Genomic DNA, 21,872 nt, shown 5'->3' with positions numbered 1-21,872 from the left:
CCACCACCACCTGTCCTGATTATCCCAGGACCAGGTACCAACAACCATGGACAGCCACTGTGCTCCAGAGTCTGCTAAAATTATGCAGATTAGCCAATCTAAAGCCACTTTACTCTCCCTCACCAGTTCTTTCTTGTAGAAACCTCGATAAAGGGGTCCTGCCCATAGCGTCCCCTTCCCTCTACCTTCTGAACAACCTGGAACTTCCTTGTGTGGCCCCCAGTGCTGTGATGTCCCCCTTCTCTTGGGATCTCTGTGTGTAACAGAGTACCTTTTCCATGCTGATCATCTGATCTGTTTTACTTGCCATACCTCAATGATAATAAAGCAGAAAAACTAGTTCTATTTCAGGGCATCCAAGGTGCATGCATGCTCAGTCATGTCCAGCACGTTGTGACCCCTCATGAACTGTAGCCCTCCAGGCTCCTCTGTCCATGGGACTCTCCAGCAATAATACTGGAGTGGGTTGCCATTTCCTCCTCTAGGGGATCTTCCCGACTCAGGGATGGAACCTGCATCTCCTGTGTCTCTTGCATTGTAGGCAAATTCTTTACTGCTGAGCCTTTGGCAAAGCCACAGATATTTTAAAACTCCTGGAACCTCCCTAGTGGCCCAGTGGTTAAGACTTTGCCTTCCAATGCAGGGAGTGCTGGTTCAATCCTTCCTGGAGGAGCTGAGATCCATATGCCTCATGGCCCCCCCCCCCCCCAAAAAAAAAGAAGCCAAAACATAAAATGTAAGTAGTATTGTAACACATTCAATAAAGACTTAAAAGAAACCAAAAACAGTTTCTTATCTAACAGAGCAAAGAGTAAATCCTCCCTGGGGATAAATAACATCATCGGCAATACTTTCACACTGTATCATGTACAATAAGGAGGCTCTAAAGAGGCAGAAAAAAATGTGATTTATACAGTATTAATCTTAAAAGAATTAAAAATTCATTGTATGGAACTAATAGTTCGCTGGACACAGAAGACAAAAGAATAAATGAAATTGAAGATAAGTCCATAGAGAATATCCAACTGAAGTACAGAGAGCAAAAAGAATGGAGCACACAGGACAGAGTGAAAGAGACATGTGGGGCCCAATCTAAAAGTTAATATAAAAAAGTAATAAACATATAGTTGGAATCCCAGGACAGGGAGAGGTTTTGAGGAGATAATGGCCAAACATTTTTCAAAACTAATGAAAGACTCATGAGTGAGGCTCAATAATAAATGTCCATTAACTGTGCAGTAGATATATTGTGTAGACTAATGTAGGAATAAAAAAGAATAAGCTATTGTTACACACAACAATAGGGATAAATTCTATAAACATAATGATGAGTGAAATACACTCCAAATTCCATTTGTATGAAGTTTAAGAATTGGATGGCATCACTGACTCAAGGCACATGACTTTGAGCAAACTCTGGGAGATGGTGAAGGATAGGGAAGCCTGGCGTGCTGCAGACCGTGGGGTCGAAAAGAGTTGGAGATGACTGAGGGACTGGACTGAATTGGAGAATAGGCAAGATTAATCTATGGTGGTAGAAATCAGGTTAATTAACTCTGGGAAGTACCTACTAAGAAGGGATATAAAGCATCTTTCTGGGGTATTGGAAATATATTATCTTGATCTGAATGGTGGTTACATTTATATGTGTACGTGTGTTTGTGTTTATACACACATACATGTATATTTATATTTACTGATATGTAAACTTAAGATTTGTGCACTTCATATATATTGTATTTCAAGAAAAACAAAATGAAAAACTAAATCACATTGTCTGTGTTGATGTAAGATTGTGATGGAAATACTGCTGTGAATAATACATATGGAGGAATTACATATTCTTACTGAAATAGATGGCGAGTTGAATAAATGAGATGCTTCAAATAAAAGGAATATTGGAAATGAATGCATTTTAAAATGCCTTCTGGAGCTGAATTAAACATTTTTTGTTGGGCCAAGAACTTTCATTTTAGAGATAGGTGAATGAATTACGAATAATTTTGGCAACATAACTTAGTTTGTTGTTCCATAGATAAGCAATAATGTAAACCATTGTACAACTAGAAAATAAATGAAAGCTCATCTATAGCCTTTTATATTGTGATTTAAGATTCTAAGCGGAAAGTAGGTCAAGTTTGAGGCTGAGAATAAAGCATTGTATGTTCTGGCAAAGGGAATGTCAAATGATTTTACCTGTGCTGTTTAAAGTGTTCGTTTTATAAAGATGATCTCAGGGAATATTTAGAATTTTGTAGAGTGTGAGGAGGAGTCAGCAGAAAAGGGCAAGAATTACAGTCACTGAACTGATTTCCTTTGTTAGCAGTTTGGTTAGGAGCATTTTTTTCAGAAATTTCTCTTCCTCCTTTTGAGAGTTGTTGGCCTTTGTGCACAACTGATTGATACCTATTAAGGACAAGTGTCAGACAACTACAAATGATCTAAGGAGGACTTGATTCTGTCTTTAATTTTTTTTCTAGAAATACACATTGTTTCAACTCTTCAACATGTGTAGAGCCATAATTTGTAAGGGTAAATGAAACGCAGGGCCTCTTGCTCAAAAATTTAAAATTTCAAGATGGTGACTACTGCTACTGCCAAGTCACTTCAGTTGTGTCCAACTCTCTGTGACCCCATAGATGGCAGCCCACTAGGTTCCCCCGTCCCTGGGACTCTCCAGGCAAGAACACTGAGTTGCCACTGGGTTGCCATTTCCTTCTCCAATGCATGAAAGTGAAAAGTGAAAGTGAAGTCGCTCAGTCATGTCCAACCCTCAGCAAGCCCATGGACTGCAGCCTTCCAGGCTCCCCTGTCCCTGGGATTCTCCAGGCAAGAGGACTGGAGTGGGGTGCCGTTGCCTTCTCCACAAGACTGTGACAGCAGAACATTAAGCCAGATCTGGAGCCCCTTGGAGTGTGTGGCCCTGGGTGGCTGCATGTACATGGAGCTGACAATGCTTAACACCACATTCAAAACCTCTGTGACTACAGCCCTGGCAAACTCTGCAGCCTCAGCCTCCACCCTCTTCCCACACACTCCAGCCATAAACACTTGCAGTTCCTAAGATGCTTCACGTTAGTTCATGTCTTCATGCATACAGTTCATTTTTCTTTCTAGAATGTTCTTTATCACCTTGTCTGTCTGATATATTCTATCCATTTTCACCTACTGACTCCCTTGAGAGAACTGCCCACTCCTACGTCGAGCCATCTCTGACCTTGTGAAAGCTGTATTCTTACACTCTGCATATTTTGTGGCTATTTTAATTATTAATTAATCAAATTATTATTATTTTTTCCTCAGCACGTAACATGTGAGATCTTAGTTTCCTGACCAGGAATTGAACTGGTGACCCCCCTGCACTGGGGGCAGAGGCATGGAGTCTTAACCACTGGATCACCAGAGAAATCCTGTTTATTGCTATTTTTGTTCACTTGTTTGCCTTCTAAAAATGTGAGCCCAATGTGGACAGTAATTGTGTTTTGTTTATATTATTGCATTGTACAAAATGTATATTTAATAACTGTAAATGGACAAAGGAGTAAGAGTCTAAAGACACAAAATGGAGAAACTCCATGTACCTTTAAAATAACAGCTACAACTGTTTTTCTCCAATCAAAATAATCTAAGAAACTTTTCAAAAATGCAAAAAATATAAAGAATGACTGGGCTTAGTCTTCTCAGTTCCTTTGATTCCCTATTTAATTAAGCTTTAAGAATTTTGATATTTGGATTGGTAAACTAACTTGGTTTCATTCCTATACTCTGATTCAATCTATTTGGCTTTCACACTTTTGTCATTTGGTGCTAGGATTAGTAAGCCTATTTCACATAAAGAAGATGACAAAAGAGTTATTAGGAGTAATGTTTTGGAATCAACTTTTCCCAAAGAGATTATTATATCCTGAATGACTAAATGAACCAGTGACTGGTCCCTACTAGTAGCTAGACTAGTAATAATAGCTTTCCTCAACTTTTTATACACAGAATAATTTTTTATTGCTATTTCCATACCACATGGCCAAATTCTTTCTTGTCTCTTCACAATAATTTCCACCAACTGCTGGAAAGTTAGCAGGTATGAGCTGAAATATAAACTGCAGCTTCTCTGAAGTTTTATACTGCCTTTTCACTCAATGAGACATTACTTTCCAGCCCCAAGGGTCAAGATCATGAATCATTTCATTTCTTTTTTTTTTTTTTTCTTTAAGAAAAAGTAATTCATCTGAGAGGGCTGACCTAATCTGGGTACTATAAAAAACTCTGTTTAATAGCAGGGAAGATGAAGAAGGGCGGAGACACCCTTAGTTGAGTAAAGGGTAGACTGAGGAGCTTTCTGGCCTTGACTGTGGTCTGGAAGAAGACAGAAACTGAAGCAAGTGGAAATATAATGAGGAATAAGCATCATCCAAACCATGGTAACCTGGAGTGAGGACAGTCACAGAGAGAACCTTAGTTCTCCCAGCAAAACGGTTTCAAATCATGCCTGTTGGGCATCCACAGAAGACAAGGTCTCAGATCTATTGGTGCCTAAATCCTAGGGAAACAGACTGACAATGACATGGTGTCTCTTCATGTTTATTCCATCTTCTGTTGCAGGATGGGGAAGGTACACTGAGTATGATTATGGTGGGGGGCAAAATACTTTTGCTTTCAACGTCTTCAAGGTAAATCCCATAAGAGAACTGAGGTGATTTTTGAGGAGAGAGGCATGGGACAGGCTTAGGATGAGCAGAGTGGGTGGTATGTGAATACATGTTTTTTTTTTTTTTTTTCTCATATAATGTTTGTCATGTTCAGTTCAAAGGCTTTTCACATGTGAGCCAAGATTTGAAAAGAAAATTGACATAATAGAATGGAAGGAAATAATTTTAGTAGCAGGGTATCCTGAAAAGCCTGAGGAGACCGATTTTCATTCATTCTCTCATCACCCATGAGACCGTCCGACGTTTGCCAGGCTAAGTCACAGATCCTACTAGCCTCTTTTCCTACTTTTTAGTGAAATGGCAAGAAGCTAGAGCTGTACTTAACCTCAGCTCTACAACTAATTTATTGCTATTTCTTAGTCACATTACATTTCTTTTTTTTAGCCAACTGCACTAAGATTTACAATATAAACTCAAAACTACATGTATAATTAAATATAAAAATATAATATATTTATTTATTATATATACATATGGAATTACCTAGTAAACAGTTAAAATTATATACGTGTGTAAAAGTCGCTCAGTCATGTCCTACTCTTTTCAACTTCAATGGACTATATAGTCCATAGAATTCTCCAGGCCAGAATACTGGAGGGGGTAGCCTTTCCCTTCTCCAGGAGATCTTCCCAACCCAGGGATTGAAACCAGGTCTCCCACATTGCAGGCAGATTCTTTACCAGCTGAGCCACCAGGGAAGCCCACAATTACATATGTTTATTGAGAAATAAAAAGAAAAGTACATCTGATTATTTTCATGAAGATATCTGTGTTCTCTCATGAGTATCTGAATGACTAATTCACCCCAGAGCTTATGAAAATTTACTTAAAAATACAAAATATTCCTAATACATCAGGAAGTAACATAACTATTCCTGATATTATAATAGCAACAATAGCACACACACACATTGTGTTCCTAGTATGTGCCAGGCACTATTCCAAATACTTGAAGTGTCTTAATTAATGTATAGTGGCAGTTTTCTAAGGAAAGTGGTACTAGAAAACAGAAAAATTCTGTTTTATTAGATGAGGAAAACAAGGCACAAAGTGCCTGAATTGCTGGCCGGGGTGACCCAGAGAGAGAGAAGAGGATTTAAATGTAGCCCGGTTGGTTGGAGAACCCAAATCCTAAACTCCCACAGGTAGCTAAATGCACAGTGCTGGTGATTTAGCAAAATACTTGACAGATGAGTAATCTTGCCAGAATGGGTTGCTGCTTCCTATCAATTCATCACCAGGACTTCGTGACTGATCGATTTATCTTGAGCATAACCACACAGAGAAGTGGAAAAACACAAGACATTACATTCTTCTGGATCTTTCAGCTTAAGTCATTTAGGAATTTTACCATTTCCTTCCCTGGCCTGTGGACCATTGTATTTTTCATCCTTACAATTCTTATTCCCACAAGAACAGTAAAAGGAGGTTTTTCTTTTCCCTGGGAGATAGCCAGACAGCTGACAGGAAATGCTAGGAGGAAACCTAAGAATTTGAAGGAATCATCTCCAAAGTTACCTAGCATTCCTTTCCTTTGATTCAGTTTTTTTTTTTTTCTCTCTCTTAAGAACGATTTTCTTTCTCTCTCTCCCTCCCCTGTTCCTCTCAATTTAAGACACATAGGCGAATTCCTTTTCTACTTCTTCAGTTATCATCAGCCCATCCTCCTAGTTTATCCTGAATATCTTATTTCTGTAGCAGTTTTTTTCTTTTTTAAATTTCTAGACTCTTAGTTCTTTATTATTTTTTTCCTCATTGGAGAATAATTGCTTTATAATGTTGTGTTGGTTTCTGCCGTGTGACAGTGTGAATATCCATGTATCTCTTCCCTCGGGAGCCTTCCTCCCCACCTCCTCCCCCTGCCCCATTTCAAAGGAAACAAAAATGCGCTGTCTGTGGTGTGTATAACATGGCCATATTTCTCCCGTTTCAAGCCTTGGATGGCTTTGACAGTCAGTGCTGGGGCCACAGGATGTTTATAGCTCTAATTATGTGAAGGCCAGTGGAATATAGGCTGGTCATCACCAGGAGCCCAGGGACCCAAGCTTCTTTCACAGACACCCATGACCTCGGTGCCAACAGGATCGGCTGCGTCTTCAGTGTGCACTCACCCCCACAGGGCCCAGGCTTTGATGCAAACTGTGCTCCTTATTCAACCTTCCCAGGTGGCGCTAGTGGCAAAGAACCCACAAGCCAATGCAGGAGACATAAGAGATGCCGTTTCAATCTCCGGGTCAGGAAGATCCCCTGAAAAAACACATGGCAACCCACTCCAGTATTCTTGCCTGGAGAATCTCCTGGACAGAGGAGCCTGGCGGGCTACAGTCCTTGGCGTGGCCAAGAGCCAAACAGGACTGAAGAGACTTAGCGCCCCGCACGTGCTCCTTACTCACTATGCTGCATTGCGGTTCCGACTCTATTTCTCCTTTGAGTTGTGAGTTCCCTTTATGACACACAGCACCATCCACCTCCATTTGCTAGGCTGCCTCCCCATCTGCTAATTCCTTTGCAAGTTGCCACTGTCCTGAAGGGAGAAAAGTGCTACATAATGTACCTGATATGGAGCAATGATAGCACATCCCCTGAGAGCGGCATGTCAGTGAGAAGGGCAGCTACAGTGGGCAGGTGACTTGCTCAGAGCTGCACAGATGTGAGCTCCACTGCCGGACAGATGCCACATGGGCAGCTTGAGTGGCCTTCTGAACTTGGATTTAAGGAACTGGGTGCAGACATCCATCCTTTGGAGGGTACGAAATCAGAGGCCAAAGGATTTCTAAATTCTTAAACATTATCTTAAAATTCTTAAGCATTATTTTTGATGTTGTCCAAACACCCTATGTTGCTTTCTTCCAATGAATGGAACTTGTTTCCAAAGAGATATGAAAGGGATGGATGCTGTTTTCTTTTTCTTTAGTGCATGGAGATTAGCATTTATTAAGTGTTAATTATTACATATTTCAAAGGCGAGGCTTGAAATTAAACGACAAAGCAAAACAAAGCTTAGAGGAAATCGTCCCAAATTTATAGTCAGAAATTCTGGGTTCAAACTGTAGTCACAGGACTCATTTGATGTGTGACCTATGAAATACCCTGGCTCTTTGTGCCCCAGTTTCTTCAGATGCAATCACTCTTTTTTATATCAAATTATTTTTATAATGATAAAATTACATAAAAGAAGGAAAAGTGAAAGTGCTAGCCACTCAGTCATGTCCGACAGCCTGCAGCCCCATGGGCTGTAGCCTGCCAGGCTCCTCTGTCCATGGGGGTCTCCAGGGACATAATTTTTTCTGCTGTTGTTGCTACTTCTGCTGGAGGCTACTTGGTAGTTTGCTTTACAGACTCAGCCATAGGTTATGTGACTTCTGGTAGAACCGTAAATCTACTCTGTGCGTGTGAGAGAGAGAGAAAGAGAGAGAGAGACAAAGACAGAGAGATACATCCTTCAGAGGCCAGTGTGCCTTGGGTCCTGGGCCATAGATTGTGTCTGAGTGCCTGGAAAATTCCATGGATGGAGGAGCCTGGTAGGCTGAAGTCCATGGGGTCTCGAAGAGTTGGACATGACTGAGCGACTTCCCTTTCACTTTTCACTTTCCTGCATTGGAGAAGGAAATGGCAACCCACTCCAGTGTTCTTGCCTGGAGGATCCCAGGGACGGGGGAATCTGGTGGGCTGCCATCTATGGGGTCGCAGAGTCGAACACGACTGACGCAACTTAGCAGCAGCAGCAGCCCTCATTTCAAAGTGGCGTGCAGGGAATCAGCGCAGTGGGATGATCTCATTTATGGTGTGGATGGGAAATGGAAATTCCAGTTCTTTTTTTACTTCAGAATATTTCTGCTTTTTTGGTTTCCATTTAAAAACTAAACCACTTAAAAGCAAAACACAGCAGATTTTTTTTCCCTCAACATACCTTTCTTCATACTTGTCTATTTGCTCGGTGGTGTCTGACTTTTTGTGACCTCATGGACTGCAGCTTGCCGGAACTCCCTGTCCTTCACTATCTCCCAGAGTTTGCTCAAACTCATGTCCATTGAGTTGGTGATGCCATCCACCCATCTCATCCTCTGCAGCCCCCTGTTCCTTTTGCCTTCAATTTCATACTTATCATTCTGAATTACCTTTACTCACAAATAACATATTACTTGGATAAAGGTGCTACTTAATGAACTTGGACCAGATTTTATTACCTGATGATCTTATCCTGGTCAGGTCAGTACTTTGAATTTAGCAGTCAGAATAAAATTTTGCTTATTTGACTTTTAATTGGTTTTCTAAAAGAACTTTTAAGTGCTGGTGGATATTGATTTTATCATGTTATTTATTTTTTCCTGGAGAATTCTGAATGTACTAAAGTGCTATATTTAGGCCTGGCTTCATGAAACATCTGGGTAGTTGTGTAGCAGGTGGGTAACAGCCCATAAGGAATTTGACTCAAAGCTCAGAACACTAATTGAGAAAGAGCCTGGTGTTTAGCTCCCAAGCCAATGGAAAAGCAACGTGGGAGGTAATTATCCAATTTGGGATATTTCTGGGGCAAAAGAGTTACTATGTTAATAAAAGTATAATGTGGCCTAGCTGCTCCGGGCTGCTGTTTATCTTCACGTATCATCCCCAGGAGATCTCTCCGGGGGCAAGATGAATTCAGGGAGATGTCGTTTTTGCCCTGCACTGACTCAATTAGAAGGTGGGTGTCTACTTGCTGACAAACATGGAGTCCAGCACAGACAGGGCTCAGGGAGAGTAAATGATGTACAAGGATCGCATGACAGTCCTTCCACTATTCTTGGCATTGGTGAGGCTTTCCTATCATACTCAGGCTTAAGCATTGAAGTTTTAGAGAGATGAGTGATAAGGCAGACTCAAAGAATGAAAGTAAAGATTGTAAGTGGGATAGGAAGGAGAGTCAGGGAACACACTCCATGGTGCGAGGAAGAGGTGTCAGCTCATACAGACTAACTTGAAGGGAAATTGTGTTATGCATCAGATGCGAATCACCTGTCCTCCCTCCCATTCTTCTCCGTGTCTTTCCCTCCTCTTCCCAAAGGCTGCCGTCAGCATACACACACGATGCTTTTCCTTTCAATTTCAGAAGCTCTTTCTTTGAGCCGTCTTCCCTTGCCAGCTACCATTTCATTTCTTTGCTCCTCTTTGACTTTAAACTCTCCTAAAGACTCGTCATGTGGTCTCCGAGTCCTCCTTCCTTACTTCCTCTTAAGCCCATTGCAGCCCAGCTTCTGCCTCGAATGTTTCGTTAGAACTGCTCTTGTCAAGTCATCTGTGACCTCCACGTGCCCAGATCCACTGAATCACTCTCAGCTCTCATCTTACTTGTCCCAGTCATGTTCTTGACACAGTTTGGTCACTCTTTTCTCCTTAATAGCCTTCCTTCACCTTCCAGGATACCACTTTTTAATTTTATCATACTAAGTGAAGTCAGGGGAAGATAAATATCATATGATATCCCTCATATCTAATTTTTAAACTGATACAAGTGAACTTATTTACAAATCAGAAACAGACTCACAGATACAGAAAAAAAACTCATTGTTACCAAAGGAAACAATTGAAGGGGAGGGATAAATTAGAAATTTGGGGTTAACAAACACACACTACTCTATAGAAGATAGATAACAAACAAGGACCTACTGTAGCACAGGGACCTCAACTCAATACTCTGTGATAATCTGTATGAGAAGAGAATCTGAAAAGGAATGATTACATGTATATGTGTAACCAAATCACTTTGCTGTATACCTTAAGCTAACACAACATCGTAAATCAACTATACTTCAGCAAAGATTTTTTTTAAAAAACTTCCTATGTTATCAATTACTCTCCTTGGTTTCCTTTGCTTGTTTTTCTGCTTCCCATTTCTCCTGATACTAGAGTGCTCCAAGTTCTGTCCAGGGGCTCCTTCTTTGTCCACACTGACTCTCTTGTGAATCTCCCCCAGTTCCGTAGTGTTGACTATCACCTGTATGCTGACATATCCTAATTAATATCCCCAGCTGATACTTTCTCCCAAGCTTTTGATTTTTATGTATAACTGTGCATCTGACATCTCCACTTGGATATTTAACAGCAACTTCAAATTTCAACATGTCTAAATGGATTTTCCTTGCTCTTTCCCCCTCAAATCTGTTCTACCTTCAACCTTTCCCATTTCAGTCAGTGACAACTCCATTTTTCCATTTGCTTACATCCAGAACCTTGGAGTCATCCTTGGCACTACATTTTCTCTCATACTCTAGGTCCAATCTTTGAAGACATTCTGTTCTTTCTACCTTGAAAATACATCCAGAATCTAACCACTCCTTGTCTCCAACACTGCTGTAATATTGGCCAGCGTTGTCTTTTTCTCTTGCTTGTATTAGCCTGCCAATGAGTTTCCTGACTTCTACTCTTGAGCCCTTATAAATTATTTTCAACCTAGCAGTTCATCAACCTTTAAAAATGTAAGTCAGATCATGTTACTTCTCTGCTCTAACCTTGCTCCCGTTTCTCTCCCATTTAAAGTACAAAATCCTTACAATGTTCTAGAAAGACTGTATTAGGTTCCTAGGGCTGCTGTAACAAACTCAGTGGCCTAAAACAACAGAAATTCATTCTTTCACAGTTCTGGAGGCAGGAAGAATGAAACCAAGGTTTCAGAACACTCTCTCCAGACACTCAAAGGGAGAATCCTTCCTTTTCTCTTCTCACTTGTGATGAATCTAGGTGCTCCTTGACTGCGGCTGCATCACTCCCATCTCTGCCTCTGTCTTCACATGACCATATTCTCTTCTTTCTCTTGTAACAATACTTGTTAATACTATATCTAAGATGATATAGATAACCCAGGATGTTCTCATCTTGAGATCATTAATTTATTTGCATTGGCAAGACTCTTTTCTCCAAATAAAGTCACATTTACAGGGTCCAGAAGTTGGAATGTGGGCATATTTTTAGTGTACCATCATTCAATTTTTAGGGTACCATTAGAGAATCTAGGAGATCAGCCCTGGGATTTCTTTGGAAGGAATGATGCTAAAGCTGAAACTCCAGTACTTTGGCCACCTCATGTGAAGGGTTGACTCATTGGAAAAGACTCTGATGCTAGGAGGGATTGGGGGCAGGAGGAGAAGGGGACGACCCAGGATGAGATGGCTGGATGGTATCACCGACTGGATGGACGTGAGTCTGAGTGAACTCCAGGAGTTGGTGATGGACAGGGAGGCCTGGCACGCTGCAATTCATGGGGTCGCAAAGAGTCGGACACGACTAAGTGACTGAACTGAACTGGACTGAGAGAATCCAGTGTATTATGGACCACGGTTACCTCTTGGATCTCTTTTTCTACCCCTCTTCCCTTTAGTCACCTTGTTGCAATTGTACTGGATTTCTAGGTTTTCTCAACCATACCATGCACCCATGGATTGGGGCATTTTCACTGGCAAGTCCTTCGGGACAGTCTTCCTCCAGAAAGGATCCTGGGTCACTTCCTCATGTTACCGTGTTCCAAGGTCTCTCCTGGTTACTCCATCTGAAACTGTAGCGCTTACCTTCCTTCTCGTGCAGGTGGTGGTTTCCATTTTCCTCCCATTTTGGTTGAATGAGCAATTCTGCTTCACGTGTTATTGGCTGGAGTACTAGGATGGTGCAAAGGTCCAAGTGGCCTCAGACATATGGTTGAAAGTCGTTTCTGGCTCCCAGATGGGAGTTTAGTTGGAGCTGGTGGCCAAGGGACCCTGGTTCCATGTGACCTCCCTATGTAGTTGCCTGGGCTTCCTTGTTAATTAGAGGCTGAGTTCCAATAAAGAACATTCTAAATGGAAGGAAGTAGAAGCTGTTCACTTTCTTAAGGTATATACTCTGAAGTTTCAGAGTATTACTTCTGTATTCTTTTAGTGTGCTCCAAAGTGGCAGAGTATTACTTCTGTACTATTTTAGTCAGAGTAGTTGCAAGGGCAGTCTAGATTCAAGTGGAGAAAAAATAAACTCCAACTCCCAGTTAGGGGAGTGGCATGTTTATATAGGAAGGGAAGAAAACATCTTTGGAGGTTATTTACCAAAAAGACCTTCCTGGGGACTTGATATACCATGGCATGTCTGCCCACTGAAACAGATAACTTTATTTTTGTATTCCGTCACTACATTATTGAGGAATTTCTATGATCTTAAAAAATGAAAATATAGGAGAAATATTTCAAGATTTTAAAATCTGAAACATATAGTTAAATCAGTTCATTTGCAATCCTCAATGTTATTGACATTTAAGCTTGCTCTGTATGCAGTGAGAAAGAAATCCACTGTTAATCCTTAATAGCTGGCTAACATTTTATATAGCTTTCCAGTGTTTCACAGTCAAAAAATTACTCCTTGGGACTTCCCTGGAGGTCCAGTGGTTAAGACTCCACCTTCCAATGCAGGGTGCGAGGGTTTGATCCCTGGTTGGGTAACTAAGATCCGACATGTTGTGTGGTGCAGCCTAAAAGTTTTTTTAAAATTACTTCTTAACATTATTACTCTTAGTTACTAGAGATCTGATCTATAATCATACAGAAAAAGCAGTCATTATTATAAATAGTATTTTAAAGGTCTCAAACCATTCCAATGAGAGTTGTATTTTAGAATATTCCAATAGATTTGGGTTAAGATGCTTTTGCTCTTAGTTGAGGAAATTGTGATTAAATGAGACCATATCTAATGAGATCTATAGTTTACTCTTTTTGAAGAGATTATGCCACCTCCACTATGAAGCTACATTTCTTTAGATTGAAAATAGGGGGATGAATCTCTTTTGCTTATGCATAAAACTTCTCTGTTTTAGACAGCTCAAACTGCCATTAAATCAAGTAGACAAACCAACCAGGATGGGGTAGTTTAGTAGAAATTTTAGTAGAAATTCCAGCTCTGGAATCTGGAAGTTAGAGATCATGATGATGGCTTGGTCTGGTTCTGATGAAAGCCCTCTCCTTGTCTTGCAAACAGCCACCTTCTCACCGTGTGTTCATTTGAGAGAAGAGAGAGAAGAGAGAAGGCAAACTCTCTGGTGTCTCTTCTAAGGGCAGTAACCACATCACGAGCCTTCGTGACTTTATCAGAGTCTAATGAGATTCCCCAAAGCTCCATCTCCGTATTTCACCACATTGCGGTTTAGGGCTTTAGCATATTAATCGCCTATAGCGTTGACTCATTTATTCTCATCTCTCTATTTAGACCCTACTGGTAGCAGATAAGAATAGAGCAGACGAATGAGGCAAAGAACACTTTCCAGTTGTGTGAAATTCATTTGTCCATCAGCAAATTTTATTCATTTGAAATCCTTTTTAGTAAGCTTATTCTCTTCAATAGAGGACATTATTGTTCAGCCAGGGATGTATAAGGTTGGCATCGCAGACAAAACAACGGCCTCCCCAAAGATACCTAAGTCCTAACAGCTGGAATTTATGAATACATTTTCTTCCAGGGCACAAAGCACTTTGCAAATGTGATTAAGGGCACAGACACTAAGATGAGAAAATTATCCTAGATTATCCAGATGGCCTGAATAGAATCACATGAATCTTTAAAAGTGGAAGAGGATGGAAGAAGAGCGAGTCAGAGAGATGTCACATTAGAAGGACTCAGCCTGCTCTGGCTGCCTTTGAAGATCCAGAAAGGGGGCCCCTAGAAGCTGGGAATGGCCCCCAACTGGCAGCCAACAAAGAAACAGGGACCTCAGCCTTGAACCTACAGCTACAAGGAATGAATTATGCCAACTGATTCTCCCTAGAGATTTCAGACAGCCGCCTTAATGTCAGTCCACTTAGACCTTGCTGGACTTCTGGCCTACAGAACTCTAAGACACTGTTTGTGCTGTCTTAAGCCACAGATTGAACCCAGGTCTCCCGCATTGCAGGAGGATTCTTTACCAGCTGAGCCACAAGGGAAGCCCACCTTAAGCCATTAAGTTTGTGGTAATTAATTATGGCAGCCATAGAAAACCAATACATTTGGTTATGAATTAAAGCTCTCAGTCTCCAAATTCTAAATATTACCCAAATGTGGAAGAATTCTTCACCTCTAATCAAAGAGAATTGATGACCTTCATTTTAGCAGTTCTAGAATCTTCATAAACATTTTCAGAATCATTGTAGCACTCTGTTCTTTCAAAGCAATTAGAATATTTTGGTGAACTATGGCTTTTGCGTATTCCTGTGTGAGTCAGGAGAGACTTGGACAGATAAAATGGCTGGATTGGGAGAGTAGGTAGGTTGTGTTCAATAACCAGGGTGACAAGTTGGTGGGGGCATCTGGAAAATTCAGAAGTTATGCAGAGACTCAGTCTTATAGTTGTGTTGTCCTGTTTATTATTAGAGACAATGGTGTACACCTGAAACTAACAACACTGTCAATAATTTCAAATGTTTTAAAAAGACAACGGTGCCCTGCTTTTAGAGCTATGTCAAAAAGAGGAGCATAACCTTTGTTTTCAAACTCCATCAGGCCGTACGCTTGTCTGCAGGGGTGAGAGACATCTGAAGTGCTATGTTTTTTTCCGCCAGTGTATGAAAGAACCTTGAAGTCCCACATTCCTATGAATTCAATTGCAGCGGAGATCATGGTAAAAACCCAATACCTTTGAGGCATCCTGCCTGCTTATTTAGTGATCAGACTTGACAATGACTAAATTAGCAGCCTCAGTGGTATTAAGATATTTTAACATAATGAAATTTCTTGCCACATTTCAAATTAAAGCCTTTTCATTTATGATTATGATTATTTGGTGGAAGGAAGAAGGGATATTTTCAGTGCAGAGAAAAGCTTATGGTAATTTTAAATAACAATATCAAAGGAATCATCTATTTATTTTACCAGCCATGTCTATGTAAAGCATACATTCCTCATGATAGTCTTATCTGTTAATATTTTTCATGAAGTTGAACTGCTTCTGTCACTGAAAGGTCAAAAATACAAATAAAGTATGATCATTATAAAAACTCATTAAAGTCTATTTCAAAAATAATAGTAATAATGATAACAATAATAAAAGTCATTTTCATTCTTAAAGTACTATTTTTCAAAAGGGGAGGCTTCTTATTGTGCTGGGACCTTTAATGATGACTGAGTCAACCTACAGAATAAGGAAAAATGTATCATTTAAATGTATTAAATTATAGAGCTGCCTTCAGTGGCTCATAAGTCAGTCTAGCATCCATGAATGAAGCCACCGTCTGATAAATTTACTTCATTCCCTTTGTCGCCTTCCAGCCTCTGGCTAGGAAGACGTATCATCCTTCATTTATTTGTTTATATTGGAGTATAGCCGCTTTACAATATTGTGTTAGTTTCTGCTATACAATGAAGTGAATCAGCTATACGTATACATATATCCTCCCTTCTTAGAATTCCCTCCCCCCACCCCCACCCCCATCCCATCCACCTAGGTCACCATAAAGCATCAAGCTGAGTACTATTAACAATAGCCAGGACATGGAAGCAACCTAAACTCCGACAGAGGAATGGATAAAGTGGTACATATACAAAGTAGAATATTACTCAACCATTAAAAGGAACGAAACTGGGTCATTTGTAGATATATGGGTGGACCTAGAGTCTGTCATGCAGAGTGAACTAAGTCAGAAATAGATAAATATATATTAACATATATATGTGGAATCTAAAAAAAATATATGGATGAACCTATTTGCAGGGCAGGAATAGACACACAAGTGTAAAGCCAGATGTGTAGATAGAGGGTAGGGGGCGCAGGAGGATGAATTGGGAGATTGGGAAGATGTATCATCTTGAAAACTAACCAGGTTGCTGCTTAGGCTTCTCTGTTTTGTGACACTCATCACTTCAGATTTTTTTTTTTTTCACGTATTCTGCTTGTCATATATCAGTCAATCTCTAATATCTGGGTGGTGTGTTTGTAAATTTTTAGTTTTCTACTTCTATGTCTGTCCAAGAAATTTGGTCAGAAAGGGGATATTCAAGGTGGGCCCTAAACAGATTAAAAGTTTGATTTTTGCCTTTTCTAGTTTTATACTTCATAGAAAAGTCACAAAATATCACTGAGGACTCACCTCTATCATGTAGCCCTTTCTTATATCTCTGACTTTCAGGACAAAGGCACCAAGCACCGACTCAAAGGTGATCCAGGTACTGTCAGTTCAGTCGCTCAGTTGTGTCCAACTCTTTGTGACCCCATGGACTGCAGCACGCCAGGCTTCCTTGTCCATCACCGACAGCTGGAGTTTGCTCAAACTCTTGTCCATTGAGTCAGTGATGCCATCCAACCATCTCATCCTCTGTCGACCCCTTCTCCTCCTGCCTCCAGTCTTCCCCAGCATCAGGGTTTTTTCCTAAGGAGTCACTTCTTCACATCAGGTGGCCAAAGTATTGGAGCTTCAGCTTCAGCATCAGTCTTTCCAATGAATATTCAGGACTGATCTCCTTCAGAATGGACTGGTTGGATCTCCTTGCAGTCTGAGGGACTCTCAAGAGTCTTCTCTAACACCACAGTTCAAAAGCATCAATCCTTTGGCACTCAGCTTTCTTTATAGTCCAGCTCTCACATCCATACATGACCACTGGAAAAACCACAGCCTTGACTAGACAGACCTTTGTTGGCAAAGTAATGTCTCTGTTTTTTAATATGCTGTCTAGGTTGGTCATAGCTTTTCTTCCAAGTAGCAAGTGTCTTTTAATTTCATGGCTGCAGTCACCATCTGCAGAAATTTTGGAGCTTAAGAAAATAAAGTCCCCATGGATAGTATGATCCAGGTATTGTAGCAGCATTGTGTTAATTACCCGGGAGAAGAAATAAACAGTGGTTAAGTGGATTCACTTTAAACCCATTGAGGAGTTCCAGTAGGCTTTTCCAGATTAAAAACAAAGAAAAATTGACTCCAACTACAAAAAACATTTTCCAGTGACTCTTTTATGCTATCAGCATTAAGAAACATTTCAACTTTTAGTAAATGAAAGAGGAAGGAAATAGAATTTCAAGGGGGGACCATTTCATTCCAGGAAGATTATTAGGAATACAGGAAAAATGAAAATAAGAGGATTTGCTGAGTAGTAATATAAGTAAAAATTAATGACAGGATGTTCTGATTTCACAAACATATGTGCACTAATCCTCTATCAAGTTTGAATCCAAGCCATGTTGTTACTATATTTTGTGATCATGGACACATTCAGCCTCTCTGAGCTTCATTTTCCTTATGCAGACAATGGGGATAATAACAATAATTCTTGTTCTACTTAATAGAGTTGGCTTAGGGAGGGATACTGTGTGTGAAAGTAGAGTGTTTTACTAAACATAAAGCATCTGGTATACCAAAACACTGTAATTATCAGCACAAAAATACTTCTCAATTTATTGTCTAGCTTAGTAAAGGAGTTATTCCACCTCTTCAAGAAAAGCGCAAAATGTGCTGTAGTAAACTTAGGGCACCTGTTTTCTTGTTTCAAAGAATATGCTTTCTCAGTACAAAGAGATCAATGAAAATAGAAATGCAAATTTTATCCATTAAAAAGTACAGTGTTCTCCGTGGACGGAAAGTGTTTTCATGAGAATGCAAGTTAGTCATGTCCAATTTGCTTGTTCTTTACATCTTTTTTGAAGAGTGGTGTTTAGGTTGCTCAGTGGTAAAAAATCCGCCTGCCAATGCAGGAGATGCAGGTTCAATCCCTGGGTCAGGAAGATACCCTGAAGTAGGAAATGGCAACCCACACTAGTATTCTTGCCTGGAGAATTCCCATGGACAGAGGAGCCTGGCGGGCTACAATCCATGATGTCACAAAAAGTCCGACATGACTGAGAACATGCACACGTGCACACACACACACACACACACACTGATTAGAAGTATACAACTTAATAGTTTCACCTACCAAATGAACACCTCTTGTAAGTGACACCCAGATTAAAAATCAGAATGTTACTAGCACCCAGAAGCCCTCCTACTTGCCTGCTCCTTCCCTTCTGAGACAAACCACTTCTAATAGTTTGCATTAGTTTTTCCAATTTTATACTTCATATAACTGGAATAGTACAATAATACAGTATTCCTATGTAGCCAGTCTGTTTCATACAACATTCTATTTGTGAGAGTCATCACTCTATTATGCACAGTTATCAAGTGATGGTTCTCGTGGCTGTGTAGCATTTTTTGTGTGAATACAGCGCAGTTTGTGTATTCATTCTAGTGCCAATGGGCATTTGAGTAGTTTCCAGTTCGGAGCTATTTTCCTTAGGCTCCTATGGACATTCTGGTACTGCGTTTTGTAAATGTTTGCACACATTTCTGTTGGTGGTAAGACATGCTTGTGTTCAGGTTAACAGATCCTGCCAGTTTTCCAGCCAATGAACATTTCCACCAATAGGATATGTGAGTTCTTGTGATACTGCCCTTTCATCAACACTTGTTATTTCCCTTCTGTTTTTTTTTAAGTCACTTATTTTTATTCATCCTCATTTATGTCTAGTCATACCTCCTCATAGTTTTATTTGGCATTTCCATGATGCTTAGTGAGATTGAGCATTTTTTGTTTATTAGTTGCACATTTGGAGATTCTATTTTTTCAATCACTGTTCATTTTTCTATTGGATTTTCTTTTGTGTGATGATTTGCAGAAAATTTTCATGAATTGCTAATATCTTTTCCACTTGCACTTTAGATTTCCCGTTCATTCACCTACCATGCTTTTTGATGAACACAAATTATTCTTTTTTGGTACATATTTGGCTCTTTGGAGCCATAGGTTCTGCAACCGCAGATTCAACCAATGGCAGATCAGGTACTATGTTTATGAGCCGTGGTTGATTGACTCCTCAGTTGCAGAATCTATGGATACAGAGGGCTGACTATGTATTTGAGTACCCACAGACTTTGGTATCCATGTATCCATGGTATCCATGGTATCCATGGTGGGTCTGAAATGATTCCCTCCTGGCTCCCCCCTGTGAAGTTAAATAGCACCTCCATCACTATCACCTCATACATTTACCCTTTTTAAAAAAGAACATTTTTAAGTTCTACCCTCAATGAATTTCAAGTATACCAAAAAGCATTACCAACTACAGTCACCATGTTACATGTTATATGCTCAGACCTGTATGCTTTTATTAACTTCTCCCTTATTTCAGTATATTCCAATTTATTATTTCTTCTATAGTCTTTTTTTCTGATGAATAGCTCTTTGCCTAGGTTGTAGTCATGAAGATATTCTCTTACCCATGACATCGTTCAGTAATTGGGAGTCAGTACCCACAATAAAGTAATACCAAAGAAAAAACACCTTCCACTTGGTTAATCAAATGTAATTAAGCAAATGACTGACTAAGCAATGAATATGAAGAGATGAATTCTCTGGCTGCATAATCAGTCACTTTAAATCTTGTCATTTTTTTAGGGTGAGCTAACAGGGCTGCTTTTTCTTTCTCATGTGTCTGATTTCAGAAACATCAGGTCATCTTCAATGACAGACTTCATCCATTTCACATGCCACCCCTCTCTGCTCCTGCCCCACCCTCAAGATAGAACCTTTTACAGGATTGTGGAAGATGTAACTTCACAAATGGGATAGCATGAAGGATTTTAAGACAGGAACTAAGAGACAAAGACGGAATGTGTGACTTAAGCTCTCGGCGGTGTATATATTTTAGCAAAAATCAGTATAACTTACTCCCCATTTTCATCTGTTGACATTTCTGGTAAACAGTGAAGTCAGAGCAATTGCCTTTTGTGCACAGGGGTTCTTTCTTTGAATGTCAAATATTCTTGAACACCAGATAAAATGGTTTTCCCTGTCAATCTCCCCTGGCTTGATGAAGCTAGTGTTTTGCTGTAAGAATAGACTTAGCAGATATGATGTGTCTCTTTTTTTTTGCCCCTCATGTAAGACAATTGGATCACTGAAAATCGAATCAGAATATTTTGGGCAAATCAAAAAATACTTGGGCAGGGTAATGTGATTCCTTTGAATAAGGATTCGGGTTTAGATAGTAAAAAAAGTTATTTGTGAGTTATATGAGAGTCCTTAGAAGTTGTCGTATACTTTTGGCATATGGAATTTGGACTTTTTGATGATAAGAGTTAGGCATAAGATGTGTGAGAGTTCTATATAAAAAGAATAGCTAAAAACCTTAATGAGACTTTTTAATGAAATGGTTGAACTACCCTGGCTAAAAAGCACTGAAATCCTCACCGATTCAATTAGCCTTTCTGATTCCCATGAGTTTGGACCTCTTTGAGACCTCATGGATTGTATAGTCTATGGCATTCTCCAGGCCAGAATACTGGAATGGATAGCCTTTCCCTTCTTCAGGGGATCTTCCCAACCCAGGGATTGAACCTAGGTCTCCTGCATTGCAGATGGATTCTTTACCAGCTGAGCTATCAGGGAAGCCCGAGATTGGACCAGGTGGAGCTAAATGCCTTCCAGGATGAAAGCATCCTCTCCAAGGCTTGGTACCTGTCACTTGGGACAATCCCCCTTTCCTCTGGATCACTGCAATTGGTTTGCCCTGTTCATTACCTGTTCTTTATCTATAATGAATGCCCCCCTCTTCTGCCAGAGATTTGGAAGGTTCATTTCATGTTTGCCTTGAGGGGTTAGTCTGAATTTGTTTCTGTTAAAAAAGACTATTTTCCCCCTAAGCCTTCAGATCAAGAAGGCAGAAGTTAAATGACCTCTACACAGTTTGAGTAAGAAACTAGGAATCAGAGTAATCCAAGGGTTATAGGTTTTCTTGCTCTCTTTTCATACTTGGCTTTTCTAGAAGAGTCCTAAGTGGGAAGAGACCCTGAGGGCTTCCCCACAGTGCCTCTTTAAAATCCAAATCTGAGTAGTGTAACTCACAGCCTCCTTTCTAACCACTTCCTAATGTGGTGTGTTCTCAAAAGTCTATGGAATTAAAGAAGATTAGTTTTTAAAAATTCCTTATTATAGATATGTAGATAATGACAACATTAGGGTTTGCATTTTTAAGAAATTTGGATTGTGGAAGGAGTCGGGTCGCTGAAGGAGACCAACCATAAGAGCACTTTGATTGAGGGTGTTGAGAAATAAAATAGAACCAAGGAATGAAATAAATGCACTAGTGCTTTAACAAAATTTTAAAAAATGAGTTCTTGATTATTTTATGGGGAACGAATTTTAGATGAATCCCTGAAGACCTCCAGTCAGCAT

This window comes from Ovis aries, chromosome 8 (genome assembly GCF_016772045.2).
Source record: "Ovis aries strain OAR_USU_Benz2616 breed Rambouillet chromosome 8, ARS-UI_Ramb_v3.0, whole genome shotgun sequence".
Lineage (NCBI taxonomy): Eukaryota > Metazoa > Chordata > Mammalia > Artiodactyla > Bovidae > Ovis > Ovis aries.
The sequence above is the reverse complement of the archived record's forward strand: the minus strand, read 5'-3'. Positions refer to the sequence as shown.